The 16,960-nt window shown below is 40.9% G+C and overlaps 1 long non-coding RNA gene across 1 annotated transcript; it reads right to left on the bottom strand.

Annotated features, from left to right (window-relative positions):
• Positions 1 to 686: 686 nt before the first annotated feature.
• Positions 687 to 15,889, bottom strand: LOC108447048. Its single transcript, XR_001862433.1, has 4 exons — positions 15,561 to 15,889; positions 9,961 to 10,127; positions 5,050 to 5,101; positions 687 to 823 (listed from the first exon to the last, which is right to left on the bottom strand). It is a non-coding gene; the product is annotated as an uncharacterized LOC108447048 (long non-coding RNA).
• Positions 15,890 to 16,960: the final 1,071 nt, after the last annotated feature.

Here is a 16,960-nt window from a genome sequence, read left to right as displayed (position 1 = left end):
TTTTTAGCAGTGCTTATGTCCTCTAATCACATATTATCAATGCTTTGGGGTAAATTCTACTCATTCAACTCAATGACCTACTCTACTACATGACCTCAGCAAAGGCTCAGGTTCATTAGCAACTGATGTCTCCTCGGTGGCCTGTGTGAAGTGAGTTGCCTGTTGATGCAGTTCCTAGATATTTTATTACTGCATTTTCAGACATTTTTAGTTGCACATCTGCCTGTGCTAGTGAACGTCCCTGAACACAATGACAGTGAAAGAATATTTTAATAAAAATGATAACACACTGTTTCAGACACAGATCTGCTTTATCTCTAGAGGAGTTTCAAAGTTACAAAGCCTTTTGATTAGCTGGAAACCACATCTGACTTCGCTTTTTCTGTCCCCATGATGTGACTCAGCTTAAGCCACATTGGTTCCTAAATCCCTGTGTAAAACAATGACGGATGTCACGCAGATGAGGATCCTTTCTTGACTAAAGGCTGCATCCACACCGACAACCCCCTTTGCACAGCCCTCCTAACAGACAGGAGAGGCAAACGGGTTCCAGCTCTGCTGAGGTGACATCAATTCATCTCAGTGACAGAGACCTGTGCTTAGTTTCCAACACCCCAAACACTCCCAGTCCCAGAAAGCACCTGTGAACCACATTTATGTCTTCCAACAAATTTTCATTTACTTGCCTTTTCGGAGATTTCATTCCTGACATTTCTGAAAGCAGTTCTCAGATGTAGAGAAATCCTTTTCTTTCCAAGAACATTTCCAAGGCTCTGGATTATTTCGGGTTAAGTTGGATATAAGAATTTAAAGGTAAATTTATCTAAATTAAAAAAAAAAAAAAAAAAAGAGCTTGTAAATGATCTCAAGCTGGAGCTAACATCAACTTGTCAGTTTGCCTTTTATATTTTCTGGATGGCCAGAAGGGAGAAATCCGATCCCAAACCCAACAGTTTAAAATTACCCATCTTATTCTACCTAACAATGAAAAAAATTACCATTATAACACCCATAATGTTGATGAATATCAGAAGCTTTTTAAGAGTCCTGATGGGATATCAGGAGTGGTCAGGATCTGGCTGATGGGATGACAGGATTTTGTTGGTCAGATAAAATCTGATATACAAGAGTAAATTAAAAATGCAGAGCAAAATATTCACCCTTAAAGAAGAAAACTAATACCAACATTGCTGTAATAATGCTGCTTCTACCATTTTAGCTAAATAGGAACACCTCTGTCCCTCCTGCCACAGCACCCCATGCCACTGCACTTGCTGTGAATTCACTCCAAAGGTGTGGTGCAGTGAGAGTAGGTGCAGGAGCTGAGGATGAATTTTTGACTGGGAAAGCAGTGTGTGCAAGGATAATACTTTTCAGAAGAACTTGTATCAGGACCCAGAATGCCAATGGTTTTTCTCCTGCCAAGCAAGCCAAGCTCATACTTCTGGTTCCTGAACAAGTGCTACAATATACACAACTGCCCCGATGACACATTGCACACTGCAGCCTTCCTCCTAGACCTTCCACTCTCTCCAAATGGCAGCCTTCCTGAATTAAAATATAAATAAAACCTTCTATAAAAGGGCAAGAAAAGGAGAGTTCTGTTTTCTGCAGAAAACCCAGCTGATTTGAAAATAAATATAGGGGAAATATTTGGCAACCAAGAGTAAATGTTATTTCTCTTCGAACTTGTAAAAATCAGAAAACCAAATAGTCTTAAAATGTACTCTCTGTCTCTGGTCTTCCAGCACCAAGCTTACTCAGAGTTCAGAATGTTGACAGAAATAAATTACAAATCAGTTTATAAGGAAAAAACGGGAGCAATTTTTACAGGATTTTATTGTTTGCAGGATCATATATCTTGCTAGGGCTTGAAGAACACTGCTTTGGATTTCTCATACAGCAGGTAACTTCTTTGGGGAAATTAAGAAGCAAATTAAAGTGCTGTTTATGGCCACTGAATCGCTCTGAAAGCATATATTATTTATTATGAACATGTTATTCTTACAGATGTATGTGCTACTATCATAAATTATTATTTGCACTGAAGCAGCCCCTTAGGCCATATCTGAGAGAGGAAACCCAGGGTATGTCTGGGGTGTGCCCCCACCGGTGGGAGTGCCTGCTCCAGCCATCTCGGAGCCTCCTGCAGGTAAGACCCAGGTGTGCTTGGATTTTCTTATCCCAGCTTCTCCCTCATCCTTCCATGGAAAGGACACTGAAGGGTATGGTTCTGAGAAGAGCCCCAAGTATCCCAAAGCTGCCTCAGGGTTCCCAGATGCCAGCTCCCAGCATGTACCACCAGCTGCCCCAACCCTGAAAAACACATTTGTGACCTGGACCCCTTGTACTGGGAACCACAACAACCAAGAGCAGTTATCTAAGTTCCTGCATCAATGCTTTACAGCCTTATGTACTAGATGCTTCATAGATAAAGATCAGAGATCTGCCCTCAAGAGTGTACAAGAGTCCAACAGAAGGAATAAATAAATTGAACTTCAGAAAAAATCTGTTATTTTTTAAAAAACTGTTTTAACACTTGGGGAGGTAGCAAAGCCATGTGAAGAAGTTCTGACAAAAAACCCCAGTAAAACTACTATTTTTTACTATTATTTATCTAGACAAAGTGAAACTGAAATGACAAATGCACAACCAAATGCTGAAAGGTTTGATCTTGCTCAGGCATGAATGGGTGGATTGTTTTCCATAGCTCGGGACCTTCTGATTAGATAATTTGTTCATGATTATTTGTCAAAATGAGACATTTTCAAGGGAAAGTTTCAATGGCTCCTTTGTCAGGAAAAGTTTCTTAGCTTTGTTCTGCAGTTGAAAACATGGCTAAAAGAGAATAGGCAGACTAGCAGAAGAGTCACAGACTCAAAACAGGTGAGACCTGCCTGGGAAGTGGCCAATGCACTCAAATAGTTCTTATCATGACCTGCAGAACCAGGGATCACATCTACCATCCATTTATCCATTTATTTGTTCCTTTTCCTTTTTTTGCTACGGTTTCTATTTCTCCTTTCTACTAACATTTTACAAAGGGTTTTGTTGTTTTATTTTCTTTTTTTCCACAAAGGTTCTTTATCTCCTTCAGATCATTCCTCTCACCTCCAAAAGCAAGGACTTGCATGCCCTCAGTGCTGGGGTATCATGTCAGCTCCTGTATATTCAAACCTGTGTTTTGTGAGCCCCCTCTAGTGCAGCTCACAAAGACAAGGTAACCCTCCAACCCTATTGAAAACTGCAGCATATCTTTGTAGCAGCTAGAAACAGGTATTTGCCCTCCCTTCCCTGCTGAAGTTGCACTCACAGAACACCACAAAAATTCAGGATTCTACTTATAGCATGTACAAGATTTTATGAAAAAAACCCAAACAACATGAACCCTGTAAAGAGACCTTACATTTCTTTCATCTTAGCATTTGTGTCTGCTCTGCTGGCAGAGAGCTCTAATTGTCAGGGACACAATAGGCTGTGCTTTTATCTGTGATTAATAGACATGATCTTTCCCGAATGATAAATGCAGGTAGGTAAAGTCTCTGTGACTGTATCTATGCTCTATCATAGATTATCAAAACCCCTACAATGTGGACATGATAATAAGTATCCATGGTGTCTAAAAATGCTGGCTAAGAGCTCCTAATGTCTAGAATTCATTTTTTATTATTTTTATGTGGCTTTGTGGGGGAATATCCCCCACAGCATTGAAATTCAGTTTCTTGGTTGTTGTTCAGCTCTCTGTTCTGGGGATTTGCCCCACATTCCTCATTGAGATTCCCTTTAAGCAGGAAGAGGGATCAGTGCCCTGAGCAAAAGGACAGTGTGGACCTACAGAAGCATGCACCATCCCCAGTGTGGCTCTTGTGGGGACAAAAGGGCACAAATGGATCTTACAGAAACCTGCAACGCTCTCTTGCCCCCTTGCCAAGGTGGCGCCACAGCTACTGCCCCTCGAAGGAAGCAGTATCATGTCCTTTCTTTCTGATAGCAACATTTCAACTTCTTGTATGTACAAGTACCAGTTTATAACACTTGGTATCAGGTAATAAATTGGAAATAAAGGGCATATCAGCAAGAGCATACAACAGCATAATAGTTTAAAAAGAAATACAAATCTCAGCTGTTACTCTGCCAGTGACTCAGAGAAAAGAAAGAATATAGAAAGAAAATCGCTGACATTTATAAGCCCACATAAGAATACTAAAATACAAAGCTGCTTATGAGTATTTTGTAATGAAATACTGTCCTGATAACAGATTTTGTTTTAATTTTGTGCTTATATGTGATTTTAATGTATCCAAACTATTTTCATACATTGTTAAAGGCATTTTCTCTTTCGATTAGGTACAACAAAATTAAAGGTTTCTTAAATATAATTGCCTGGAAAAGGGAGTTGTTGGTACACTTTTAAGTAAGTCCCATGACTGACATCTCTAGCATGTTGAAATAAATACACAAGTAAAGTTAATCACTACATGTTTTAAAAGAAGGAATTGCCATAACTTTTATGTATGACTACATTACAATGTTTAGATAAATTTCTTGATATAGGTCATTAAAGAGGGACCAATTCATTTTTGTCTGTCTTAAAAAGGGCTCAGAAAAACATGATTCCTCATCAAACATCCACTGAAAAGACAACTCACTGTAATATACTGAGATAAAAAATGGGTTCAGGAGGGGAACATGCTTCTTTATCTGGTGGGTCCATTATCCCAGTTGTACTTGACAGCCAATGAAGAGTCACATAAAGTTTACATTAATTGATTTTATTGTTAATCTGCTTGAAATTTTGTAAGTCAAAAGGAAAAAAACCACCTGAAAAACATGCAATCAGCCACTTTATATTGTGTTTAACTGTACAAAAATGCTGCTCTTCCAGAGATCCAATCACCAGCAAGCTGCAGAATGCTTTGCAATTTTTACACACACTTTTCTTTCATCTAAAGCCAAAGACTGTCTATATGATACATTGCCACCTCTAACATTTATATTTCACCAGTGTGGCCTGCGATGTACCATTACAATGGTGCTGAGCCCACCTACCTCTAACATCTCTTCTCATGGGGTATTTTCTCCCAACAGTGCTGGAGATGGCCTGTAACCCAAAAAAAAAGTTTTCTCAGTACAGGAAGTTTACAACACAGGAGATTTCAGTGCAAAACCACACAAAAAAGACCTTACTGTGCCCTGTGTTTGTGGGGCCCCCCCCCCCCCCGCCATGTAGCCCTGGGAGAGGGGTCCTGGGGGGACAGACACGGGGTTTTGCTGCCCCTGCTCAGCCTCGTTCCCCATGGGTTGTTTTGTGTTCCCCCGTGTGGGCAAGGACCCTCAGGTCCCGGGATTGAGCAGTTCCTCAGCAGAGCCCCGGCCATGCGGCTGGGGAAATAAACATCTCTCTGAAACATCTATCAAGAATCAGTCCATGTATGTTCTTTCCACAGGCCTCATTGTCTGATACATGTATTGCAGTATCCTCACTGTAACACATGTTTCTATAAATTTCATTAGCAAAGATGGAAAAACTACAGTGTAAAGGAAATCTCTACTCAGAGGAGACTTTATTAACTTCCTTAACTTCTTTTCTCGTGACTGGCGTTGGAAGTGCTGTGATAACTGGCTAAGTTCTACCTGGTTATCACTTTAACCTTACTCTGCTCCACATACTGCCGTCTATAATGCATCCAATTAGTCAGCAGAGTAGGATGTTAGTTGTGTTCTGGAACTAAATACTACCTGTTTAGAAAAGATCTGATATGGCACTGCTAACCAGAGGTGGGCAAAACACTCCACTCAAGTAATTTATTTATCAGAAGATGACAATTTTTTTTAATTCCCCAAATGTAATAAAACCTTTTTTTTGTCTTTAGTTTCAACCCTAAAAGATTTATCAAGATACTTCTAATTGTGCAACATTTCTGAATACTTAGTACTGAGTTTACGGCGTGTAGCTAGAGTCAAATTTGCTTGTGCTAATTGTCGACAATTGAGGTGATGATTATTTCATCAACAGCAAGCTTGGTTCCTAAGGGTTTGACTTGGAGGGAGCCCAAGTCACTCCTGTCTGCTGATGAAGCTGTTCCACTGTGTTACCCTCCTGTCAAAATGGGTTAACATAGTGTAGCCCATGGCCACCATGCTACAAGCGTAGCATTTCTAAATGAAAGGTCCTGACAAAAGAGGGAGATGAAATCCTGTCATAGAAAGGAGCTTTTCTTTGCTCACTCCCAGTGAGTTACCCAGCTCACCGAGGACAGACATTCACTGCATGCACACATCTGGCCCAGCCTCTCTTCATGTAACATCATTCATCAAGTCCTGTCGTGTTAGCCTTGCTGCCCACATTCCCCCAGCACGCCACGGAAAACTTTCCTCTCAGCACCTTACATTTCACTGCCTCGTAGGCATCCTTTGTTCACTTTAACAACAAAATGGTGCCATTCAGGGGCTGTAGCAACATAATTGGTAGTTACACAGCACAGTCCTCCAGTCACCGAGAGGTCTGCAAGTGCATGGTCAGGCTAGGATTGCTGCAGTGTCATTCACTGCTCCAGAAAATGCAAACTTAATATTTTCGTGATGCATCTTGTCTCTGTGATTTCAAGAATGCTTTGTAAATATTCGTTCTCTCCATGTACATACTAGGTGAAGCTGGGAAGTATTAAGTCTCTGTGGAATATGAGAGGAGGAAAACATAATTATACTTGTCTCATTGCTGCAATATAGATGCTGTGAACCCTGGTGGTCAAAAGCACTATTTCTGCTCTTTGAACATAATTTCAAATTTTTCCACTTCATAGTTCAGTCCTGACAGCAAAGTAGGCCAGTGTATTGCAAGTTTATGAATTTTGAGACCAGACTCATGAGACTGAGGTGTCCTGCTGCCTGTGAAATGGAAGGCTGCAAGGGCAGTGCCTCCCAGGTATGACATCCATGGAAGAAGCATGGACAGGACCATCAGGCAGCCTATGCAATTGATAGTTTGGACCATTCCTGAAAGGGTGATATTTTAGCTTTTATTTTTATTGCATTTTTATGTGTTGAGTACCTGTCTGAGGCCATTTTTAACAGGCTTCCATCACTTATACTTAGCTCATTATCAGTGAGGACAAGGGGAGAAGCTCCTTACTTGTGTACTTTAATACACACTCCAGTCAGTTCATGAGTAGGTAGATAAGGGAAATGTGAGGTACCTGCAATCTCCTGATTCCTTTTACCCCATTGTGGTTCTTGTGGTTCTGGGAGGGGTTTTTTCATGTACTTCCACACACGTTTATCAGTTTCATCTTCTCCAACTACCCCTCAAAGCCTGGGTTTTGTCTCTTTGCCTTATCCAGCACCCTTACGCCTGCTCCTTTCTCTGCTGTCTGTTCTAGATTACTACACTAGACTATCATTCTCCAAAAGAAGAGTATGGGGGTTTTTTTATTCTTAATTTTCTCCATCACATCCCATTTGTCTCCTCAGTCATCACAACTCTCTTATCTTGTCAGGCTCAAAACCTTGGCATCATCATTAGGTATTTGCTTTCTCTTGCCAGTATCTACTCTACTACTCAGTATTATAGATAACCTTCTCCTAATATATCTGTTTTCATCTCTTTCTGTACATCTTCTTCTCACTGTTGGAACTATGGAATGACTCAGCTCTATGCAGCCTTTCCTTGACATGGCTCTGTTTGTATTTGTTTAATGAGATTCACCTCAAACAGTCATTTAAAATTTAGGCATGTAGACAGATAGAGCAGTAGGTCTGTCAACCTGTGAATCACTTGGATCAGTCTTTGAGTTGAACAAATAACAATTAACTCAAAAATAATAAACTCTTGAGGTTTACTAACAAAGAACCAGCCAGTTCTGCCAGCATTGCACTGTAGATGAACAGAGCACAGGTTTATTCGTAAACACCAAATTAACCTACATATTTCAGAAGAAAAATGAATTGCTAAGGATCTATGTTCTTTCCTCAATATTTGACATGCAACAACATTGTGTCACTGTGCCCTGAATATTTTGGTGCTTGTCTGTGACACAGTCCACAAGGCACAACAGCTATGAAATGTAGATCCTTCCGAGCCATTTCATGCTTGTCAGGTTGGCAACCAATTTGTGCTGGTGATGAGACTTGTCTGAGTTGCTGGGCATTGCAGGCCTGTTTCTGTTTACCTTGCCAGCCCATTTGCAGCCAGCTGTTCTCCAGCAGGAGACAATGTTAAAGCAAACACACACATGGATATTGTCCATAATAATTAAGATCCCAAGGCAGCAAGTCCCTTAAACATGTGCTTAACTTTGTTTAATCACGTGACCAGTCTAAAGCTTCTCCTGAAATGTCTTCTATACTTGTCCAAACTATTAACATTTCCTCCAGGTGATAAAAAATTAAGTATGTTGGTCTTCCATGCATGTGTCATCCAAAAATACCCACATAGCTTCAGAGTGGGCATTTTCCTGCAGCTGTTTCAAAATTTTTTTCATATTTTTGATTCCTCCCCCTGTTGATTCTCTGACAGTACTTCTGCCTGCCAAATTGTCAATTTGTTGATAATTTCTCTTCTCACTTGTTATATCTATTGTTATTTAAAAATAGAAGACTCTTCGTTCATGTTAATAAAACTGTTTATATATCCTATCTCTTCACGCAAGATACCAAGGCTTATGTGCTTTGTGGGAATAAATGTGCTTAATAAATGTCTTTGAATGATCATCTTGGCCATTATCATCAGTATTTAGGAGATGAGCTTCCACATATTTTGTTGGTATGCATTACAAGATTAAAAGTTGATGATACACAGAAATGGAAGTAGATATCTGTAGCAACTCATAGTCTTGGAGGAAACTTAGCGATTAGACAGATAAAGCCTGATGTAATAAAAGGTCTTAAGACACGTGACTTGTAAATAGCCAGTCATGGACTCAAACATTTTTCTGAGGGACAGCCCTCTTTTGCTTCAGAGCATCTTTTGCTTTTTGTTTTTGCAAATTCCCAATTTGGGTCTGCCAGGTGAAGTACTTCGGTAAAACAGAGTTGCCCCTGTGGAAGAGAAGTTTTGATGGGTTATAAGGCTGCAAGGACACAGAACAAAACTTCTCTTCCCAGAAGGGTGTCATTTGTCAAGAAACCAAAACAGAGGTTTGGTGCAGCTGGGCAAATCAGACCTGCCTGCAGTACAAGCAGGCTCACTGTAACTTAGCTGGAGCTTTCAGCTAGCACAGTCCTGAGCTCTGGGTAGTGTGTCTTTGTCTTAAGCAGCTCCAAGAAAAACTATCAGTAGTTTTAGAGGTGAAAATCTCTAAGAGGAAGTAATTTAAGACTCTGAGCAGCCTTTACTGCAAAGCTTTTCTGCCCATTACTGCTCTGACTGGAAGTCTATCACAAACTTGAAGTAAAAAAGCAAATAAAATCTCATGACAGTTTTATACAAGTTTCTCTGCCATGGTTAATTCTTAGCCTGCTACACAATATATACACAGCAAATACTGCTTCTCAGGATCTGAGTATCAAAAACCTCCTCATCTCAAAACTTGTTTCAGACAGCTGTATGCAAGCCAAAACCTCCTGCTTCGTCATTGGCTCCCATGAAATAGAGAGGAGCTATGCTGCTTCTTTCCCAGCCTCACATGGTGGTCTGAGGAAATACCAGAGCGGACATCTCAGCACCACGCCGTGTTCCTCTGGAAAAATAACCCATGACACCGAAAAAAGAAAAAAAAGCTCCACAATGGTTACTGCCAAATGCCATTAACCTGCTATCAACAAAAATCTACACCGTTGCATGACAACAGATCAGTGTTTCTGTGTATGGCGAAGCATAGTGGAGCCATCTGCTCACAGTGTGTGGCCTGAGTCTTGGGCTGCAAGAGTGCCTGAAAATTTCGTAGCACATTTCTGAATGTCCCATCTCTACTGCAGATGTTTCCATCTGCACAGTAGTGTGGTGCAGCACATCTCACGTACCATAGCATTTGCAGTTTCTTAATCTCTTCAATGGGTGGTTCTAATCATGCTGGTTATCATTTGCAACCACCGTTCTTCCCCTCATGACTGGATGGCATGAGATACATTAATGGTGGTAGTTCCTCTCTGCAGCAGCTGTCAGAGGCCCTCAGCCTTCTGAAACATTGCTAGAAATGTACCAGAAAAAAAATCCTTTAAGCCTTTTTGGAGCTTTTCAACAGTAAAATAATAAAAACAGTGAACTAGTATGTCAATCTTACTATTTCAGCTATAACACAAGCCAAGGCATGTGCTGGTATCTACCCCAGCCCTTTGATGGGAGCCAGTGGCCATGTGCAGCCACACTGTGTTCACTGGGCTTGCAGAACTAAGTGCAGGACCACGGTTTCTGCTGGCTCTGCACATGCTGAAAAGTAACTTTCCTACTGCAGTCACCTGAGGAACCTGCTTATATAAGTCAAGAAAGAAGAATCTGGCCTTTGGCATACAGTCTTACCATGTCCCACAGAGTAAGTAATGATCTACAGTGCCCAATAAAACACAGCTATAGTGGAGTGAATGTCATGATTGTTACAAGGTCCAGATACACTGTATCAGACAGCAAGTGCAGCATTAGGTGTTCACAGTCGGCAGCAGTTGTAGGGTACCTTGTGTTAGCACTTGTTAGCATTACTCCAGGAGGAGCTTGTGTGCATTAGTCAAAGCGGCCAGCTCAGAAGGGGGTCTGCCAGCCCTGCGGTTCAATCCTCCTCCCATACACCTCACACCTCAGAGCTGAGAAAGCCAGAACTCATCCAGACTGGTTTTTTCTTACACTGGCTGGCAAAATTGGCCAAGCAGAGCACTATACTGGCCCTCCTAAGAGGGATATGGCAACTTGCAGCCCCTGGTGTACTGGCAAGGTCTGAGGAGTGAGCTCATTAAGGCTCAGTCCATACTCTTTCTGGCCCTCTTTTGTATTGGAGTAACAGTGATCTGATAGGAACGGGAATAAAGTAAAACCAGCAAGCTTTTGTTAGATTTTAAAGTGACAGTGTCACTGGTGAATGGATGATGCTGGAAAATGGTGGTGGTGCTTTAGAGACACCCAGTCAGTGATCCACCCAGTGATCCACCCAGTGGATCCACCCAGTGATCAGGCACACCATCAGCAATCATATGGAATGAGCGAAAAATGCCCTTCTGGAAATGCATAAGTATGTTGGCCTTTGGCCTTTGACAAATACTATGTAGGGTGGTTTTTCGTTGTGTTTTTGTTCGGCTCAGAAGTAAATAATGTACGTTTTATAACCATCAAAAAAATTCTCTGCTTTCCCTCTTCAAATCACCGTTAGAATAAATGACACAGACAACTGTTGTCCAAATAAGTAGACTGACTGATGCTTTTAACATTGATATTCTTTTTTCCCCCCCTCCGCATTTGGAAATCATAGAGAAGAAATAGCAGCTATGCAACTTCAAAGAACTTTCTAGCACTGGATGTCATTAGAGATATTGCAGCTGTTCTTCCTTACTCAGATGGCTCTGGCTCTCAGATGCAGCCTGTTCTAAACAACAGTAAGTAGGGAATGGACAATAGTTTACTCACTTTAAGTTTTGGTGTACATATATACCAGAAGGTATATATACCAATCTGTACCAGAAGGTATATGCCTTCCAATTTGATTTAAAAATTCTGCTGACCTTGCTCACAGCTAAACTATGGGAGCCTTGAGCTGACCGAGATGCTTTACTGGTTAATGGACTGAATTGGTGTAAACTGTGAGGAAGGGGTGGGTGTGTGCTTTGGCGGGTGCTATGAAGTGCCCTGAGCAAGGCAGAACTTCAGGGGGATAGGGGGGCTCCAGGCAGTGTGACTGGATCCATCCTAAGCCTTTGGTCCCAGGGACCAAAAGCATTTCAGGAGGAGTTATTTATCCTGTCTGCTACAGGAACGGTGACACAAGATAAGGAGACTTTACTGTCCAGAATGCCCAGGACATCATAACTTTGGCTTCATTTCTGTATTAGACTCTCAGGTACCCTGATGCAACTGGCTGTATGGTTTGTATAAAAAAACTCCCTTCCCAGGAAAAAATGGGACTACCGGTCTTACCATCACTCATCCTAGTATAAGGCCAAAGCAGTTATCTGTCACTCAATAACTTACTTTGTTGTTTTTGCTGTTCTTGCTAATCATCAAAATTTTAATGTATCAGTCCTTCCCATAGCATTCCACATCATCCTGTATTGCTTTCACAGAATCATAGAGTATCTTGAATTTAAAAGACCCACCAAGATCATCGTGTCCAACTCCTGATATGGGCCATAAGCCAGATCCTTCTGCTTATCCCCCATCTCACCTCCCTAACAGGGCATACCATGTACGTGCTGATTCAGCAAAATACACAATGCTACCAAGGGAGCAGAGTGACAAGAACGAGATGTCCTGGTACCAAATGGGGACATTCCCTTTTCCTGGAAATGCTCAAGGCCTGATAAGTTTGCATTTCCTCTGCATATGGACGGACTTCCCCAGTGGGATAAGCAGTTTAGCCAGTTATTTGTGTTGTGACTGGGCTTGCCATTAATAGTTAATATTGTCTGGCACTGAATGTATTGTTACCAGGCCTCTAAGGTATCACATTTGATGGGCACAATTCACACTTCTCAGAAGTATTATTCCAAGCTTCCTGCCAGCTCCTTAGTTTACTCAGGCTTCTTATTTCCATGGCTATTTTTGCAGTGACAAAGGCTGGAAACATAAGACCCAATTCTCTGCCAGAGAGAAGTGTGCCCTGGCTGCCTGCGCTGGGGCACCACAGGGCATTCCATGGGCTCTTGGAAAACCACAGCCACCCCAGCAGGGACTCCCCAGCTCTGGTTACAAGCCTGGAGCCAGCCAGTCACACTGATGTGTCTCTCCTTCAGGACCACAGTAAAGCACTTCTACCAGCCTGAAAGCCATGAATTTCCCTACCCAGCTTTTCATTATGAAAAGCTGCTATTTCTTTTTCACTTTGCTCTTGTAGCCAGGTGGGTGTGGGACTTCCTTTTACTCAGGCTCCATGTCCTGGCCTCCACTGTACTACGAGACCTCCACATTTGATATCTGCAGGCAGCAACTAGCAAATGAGAATCACCCAGCAGCTGATAATGTTTTATTGAAAGTGGGTAAATATAAGGCCCAAGGCACAAAGCTTGGCTCATGTGCATACAAGGCTCACATATCATGAGCCACAATACTGAAGGGAAGGTGGGAAACTAAACAGGAGACAAATGCATTGCTCTGTACTTCCAAGTCAAGAAATAAGAACATTCTTTCAAAACGGCAGATAATGAGTATAGAAAAATACCTACAACCATGAAAATGTGAAGCTAGTATTTTCAGGGTTACATTTGTTCCAGTTTAATGGACTGTATCTAGTATATATTAAAACACTCCTAAGCAATACTTCTCTAGTTAAAGATGGGTCAGGTTTTTTCACTGGAAACACAAATTTCTGGGCATATAGTTCAGCCTGAGCATGTGATAGAACTGTTGTGTCTGGGTGTGGTTCCTCCCTCCCTACACAAGACTATCTAAACTAGCTATGTTGTTTTTACTTAGAACAATGAACACAAAGATATTGTTTTGGGGCTCCATCCAAATATGGCCGATTTCCCTTTAACAAGAAAGAGGATTTAAAATGGAATGGGAATGGTGGAACAAGTTCTTGCTCTAAGAAGATCCACTACTTGCAATGGATGAAGATTGACTCACTTTCAGAATTATTTCCAATGCAGAGTTCTGTCAGCATCTGGCACAGTTAGTGGGATATTACTGGAATATACACAGTGAAGAGTTTAGTCCAATGAGGATATTAGGATATTAGCAAAGATGCTAGTGTGGCTTTCCACTTCAAGATATGCACAGTGCAGATTATGCTAAACAGTAGCAACAGATCTTGTCTACACATGGAGTTATGCCTCCAAAATCATGTCTGGATCCTCCCTATTCCAGAAAAAAAAAGTGTGCTTGATCCTGTGCTTAAGTAATTTTCACTGTAAATTAAAATAACAGAAAGGAAAAAGTTTTTTTCTTCAGTAAGTGAGTCTATACATAGCATTCTTTAAATATCTTTCGCATTATAAAGTCATATCCTACCCCAACCTAGCTCTGAATTGCAGATAATATTGTATTTATAAAGCGTACATTCTCACGGGATAAGAAATACTGCTCAAAATGCCATCCAAATGTTGAAAATGTAATATTTACACTGGATAGGTGCCATCCTTGTCTGGTAGGCTAATGGATCAGAAAAAACTGTCTGTGAAAAGACTACTGTGGCAGTGGCTGGGAGTCCAGCAGTTTCTTTTCCCCTCCCTCCCCTTTTACCAAAATTGTACTTCCTGGTGTTATGGTTTAAATCAGATTTTGAGAAGTCCATTATGATGCATCTGTTTAAAATATCACGAGGAAGCACAATTCAATAACACTAAATGTACAAAAGCTGGGGCTGTGAATTAATACTGTCTCCTGCTTAACTTAGTGCCTCTTGTGTTACAGCATCATTGAGACACAGTTTCACATCTTCCAAAATGTGTCATGAACTGTAAACAGCCAGTTGTGCCTTCGAATGTCTTCCCATGCCCTTGCATCATCTACATCAGACCCTGTGGTCTTACATAAAGCAATCCAACCTTGTTGACTTTAAAATAATATTTTATTTGAGTTATGCTGTAGTTACAGGAAATCAAAATGTTATATACCTATTTGTCTTTTTGGCAGTTTATACTTTGTGTTGCCATTTATATTACCTGGAGAAAAAACCTCCAGATAACCCATGCAAATTATTTGTAGAGGAGCTAATTTCTATTTCTTCTAAAGCCAATTTTAAACCTCCTCCATATGGCTGATAAAAAGTATTATGAGGCAGTTGATGAAAACGTGGCTCCAATGAAGTCAGTGAGTTTTGTGACTGACTTCAGGAGAGCCAAGACTTCACCCATTATCTCTTTCTGTAGCATAGGGTCCAGCTGTATTAAAGTAAAAAAAAAAAAACAAAAAACCATCAACAAAAGACTGAAGCTATTAATCAACCTAGAAAGATCTGGTTAATGTATTGCAAGGTAGGCCTCTGTTGCATGGTGTGTGCCTTTAAATTCTGCAAGCATTTAAAGAAACCCTGCCAAAAAAGTGATACATGTGCAGCCCCAGCCCCGGAGCCCAGATAATATCCATCCTGCCTACTGCAACTATCATGCTCTGCAATAACTGGGCTTTCCTTCCTCACCCTCTGAGGCCCTTCTGACAGGCAGACTGCACACTTCCCTAGGCAGAACTCCAGTGTTTGCTTGTTGCAGCTGGAGTTGCAAGGCAATGTCGGATACTGAAAGGACTGGGGATGAAGCTGGATGTAAACAACAGGAGTTCCAGTCTTGTGTAATGCAGGGTCAGACATTTGCCCTTTCTTACGTTCATTTAAACATAACCTACAGTCACCTGGTGTATCTTTCTCTTCTGAATTTTACATCACATTAAGCTGATATGAAAATTCCATTGTGGAAGTAATGCCGCATACTCAAAACCACCCATCACAAATCAGAATGCTAAATTTAGGAAGAAAAGGTTTTCTTACCATTGAAACCCAGATGTCACACACATAAGCATGTACCCCGATTCCTGGTCGTAAGCCCCAGTGAACAAATGGGATTCTTCACACTGTGATATTGTACAAGTACTTGCTCAGGCAGAGAGCAGCACGAAATAGCAAACAGCTGATCAACCAGATGACAGAGTTATGTTTTGAAGACCACATTTAAAAACAAAAGTGGTGTTGTTCTGCACACCATAGCCTAAAGAGGGAATTACTAGGAATGTGTCCAAAATCCAACAAATATTAGTATTGATTCTGAAAAGTCTTTCAGTAAAGCAAACTAACTCGAAACCCCTTCATTTCACTTAAAAACTCTTCAAACTTACGTGGGCGTGCACACACCTTAGCCACATGTATATGGAATTCTGTAATGCTTTGCTGACTTTTTAAATCATCTATGTTCAAAGCTTTGATCACAGTGCTGCTACACTGTTTGCCTTTTTGCAGCCTTTACATTTTATTTGGTGAGAGAAGATTAAAATTTCATTAGAGAGAAAAGAAGATCATTATTTATCTTTCATTGAAAACTTGTGTTTCCATAGATGGTGTAGAGCTCAGAGTTTTAAAAAATGCAGTAGACAATGTGATGTGGTAATTTTCTTCTGCTTTAAAAGTACAACTTTCTGTGAGCATTAGTAACTGCAGTCATTACTGTAAAATTATGGAAGACATATAAAAATCTGAGATGGAAGAAAAGGAAGGTTTTTGCTCCTTTTTCAAATGTACTTTATTTCTGTAATTTGTCACTAAATATATATATGAATTACCCAGTAATATCCTCATTGTCTTAATCAGAGGTGATTAACATAAGGGTATACAAAACATTATCAGTTTTGAAACAGTGAGATAAATATACATTTTAAGGCTGTATGGTCTGCACATGCACAGAGGACTAGCCAATTATGTCCAAAGAGAAATACTTATTTTTAGAAACCAGCCTTAATTCAAGACAGCTAAACTAAAGCAAGCACTGCTCTATACTATACCTACAACTTTCCCATTCATTCAGACGTCTCAAAATAAAGAACAACACTGTTTCTCTTTTTCTTTGTAACCCTGCCTTGATACACAGTGTAGAGATTCAAAGCGACTGAAATGCACAGAGTTGTTAGAATTTCTACTAAAACTAACTTCATGGTTATTTTTTTCCCTCTTAGTGAGAACAAGGCTCGTTGTTCCTGCTCATATATCGTCTGTTTTTCAGCCAGCTTTCCCCTATGGATCCCTCACTGCCCGCCCCCCGCCGAGGCTGCTCTGGCTGCACTTCAGCGGGCACCAGCTCAGGCTCAAAGACAAGCCAGGCTTAGGCAGCGAGTCACTATTTTTCGTACAGTGGCCTTGAACATCAGCATTGCCACATGAGAACCAGCCATCTTCACCTG

This window comes from Corvus brachyrhynchos, unplaced genomic scaffold (assembly GCF_000691975.1).
Source record: "Corvus brachyrhynchos isolate BGI_N302 unplaced genomic scaffold, ASM69197v1 scaffold255, whole genome shotgun sequence".
Classification (NCBI taxonomy): domain Eukaryota; kingdom Metazoa; phylum Chordata; class Aves; order Passeriformes; family Corvidae; genus Corvus; species Corvus brachyrhynchos.
This window is presented reverse-complemented; position numbering and strand designations above follow the sequence as displayed.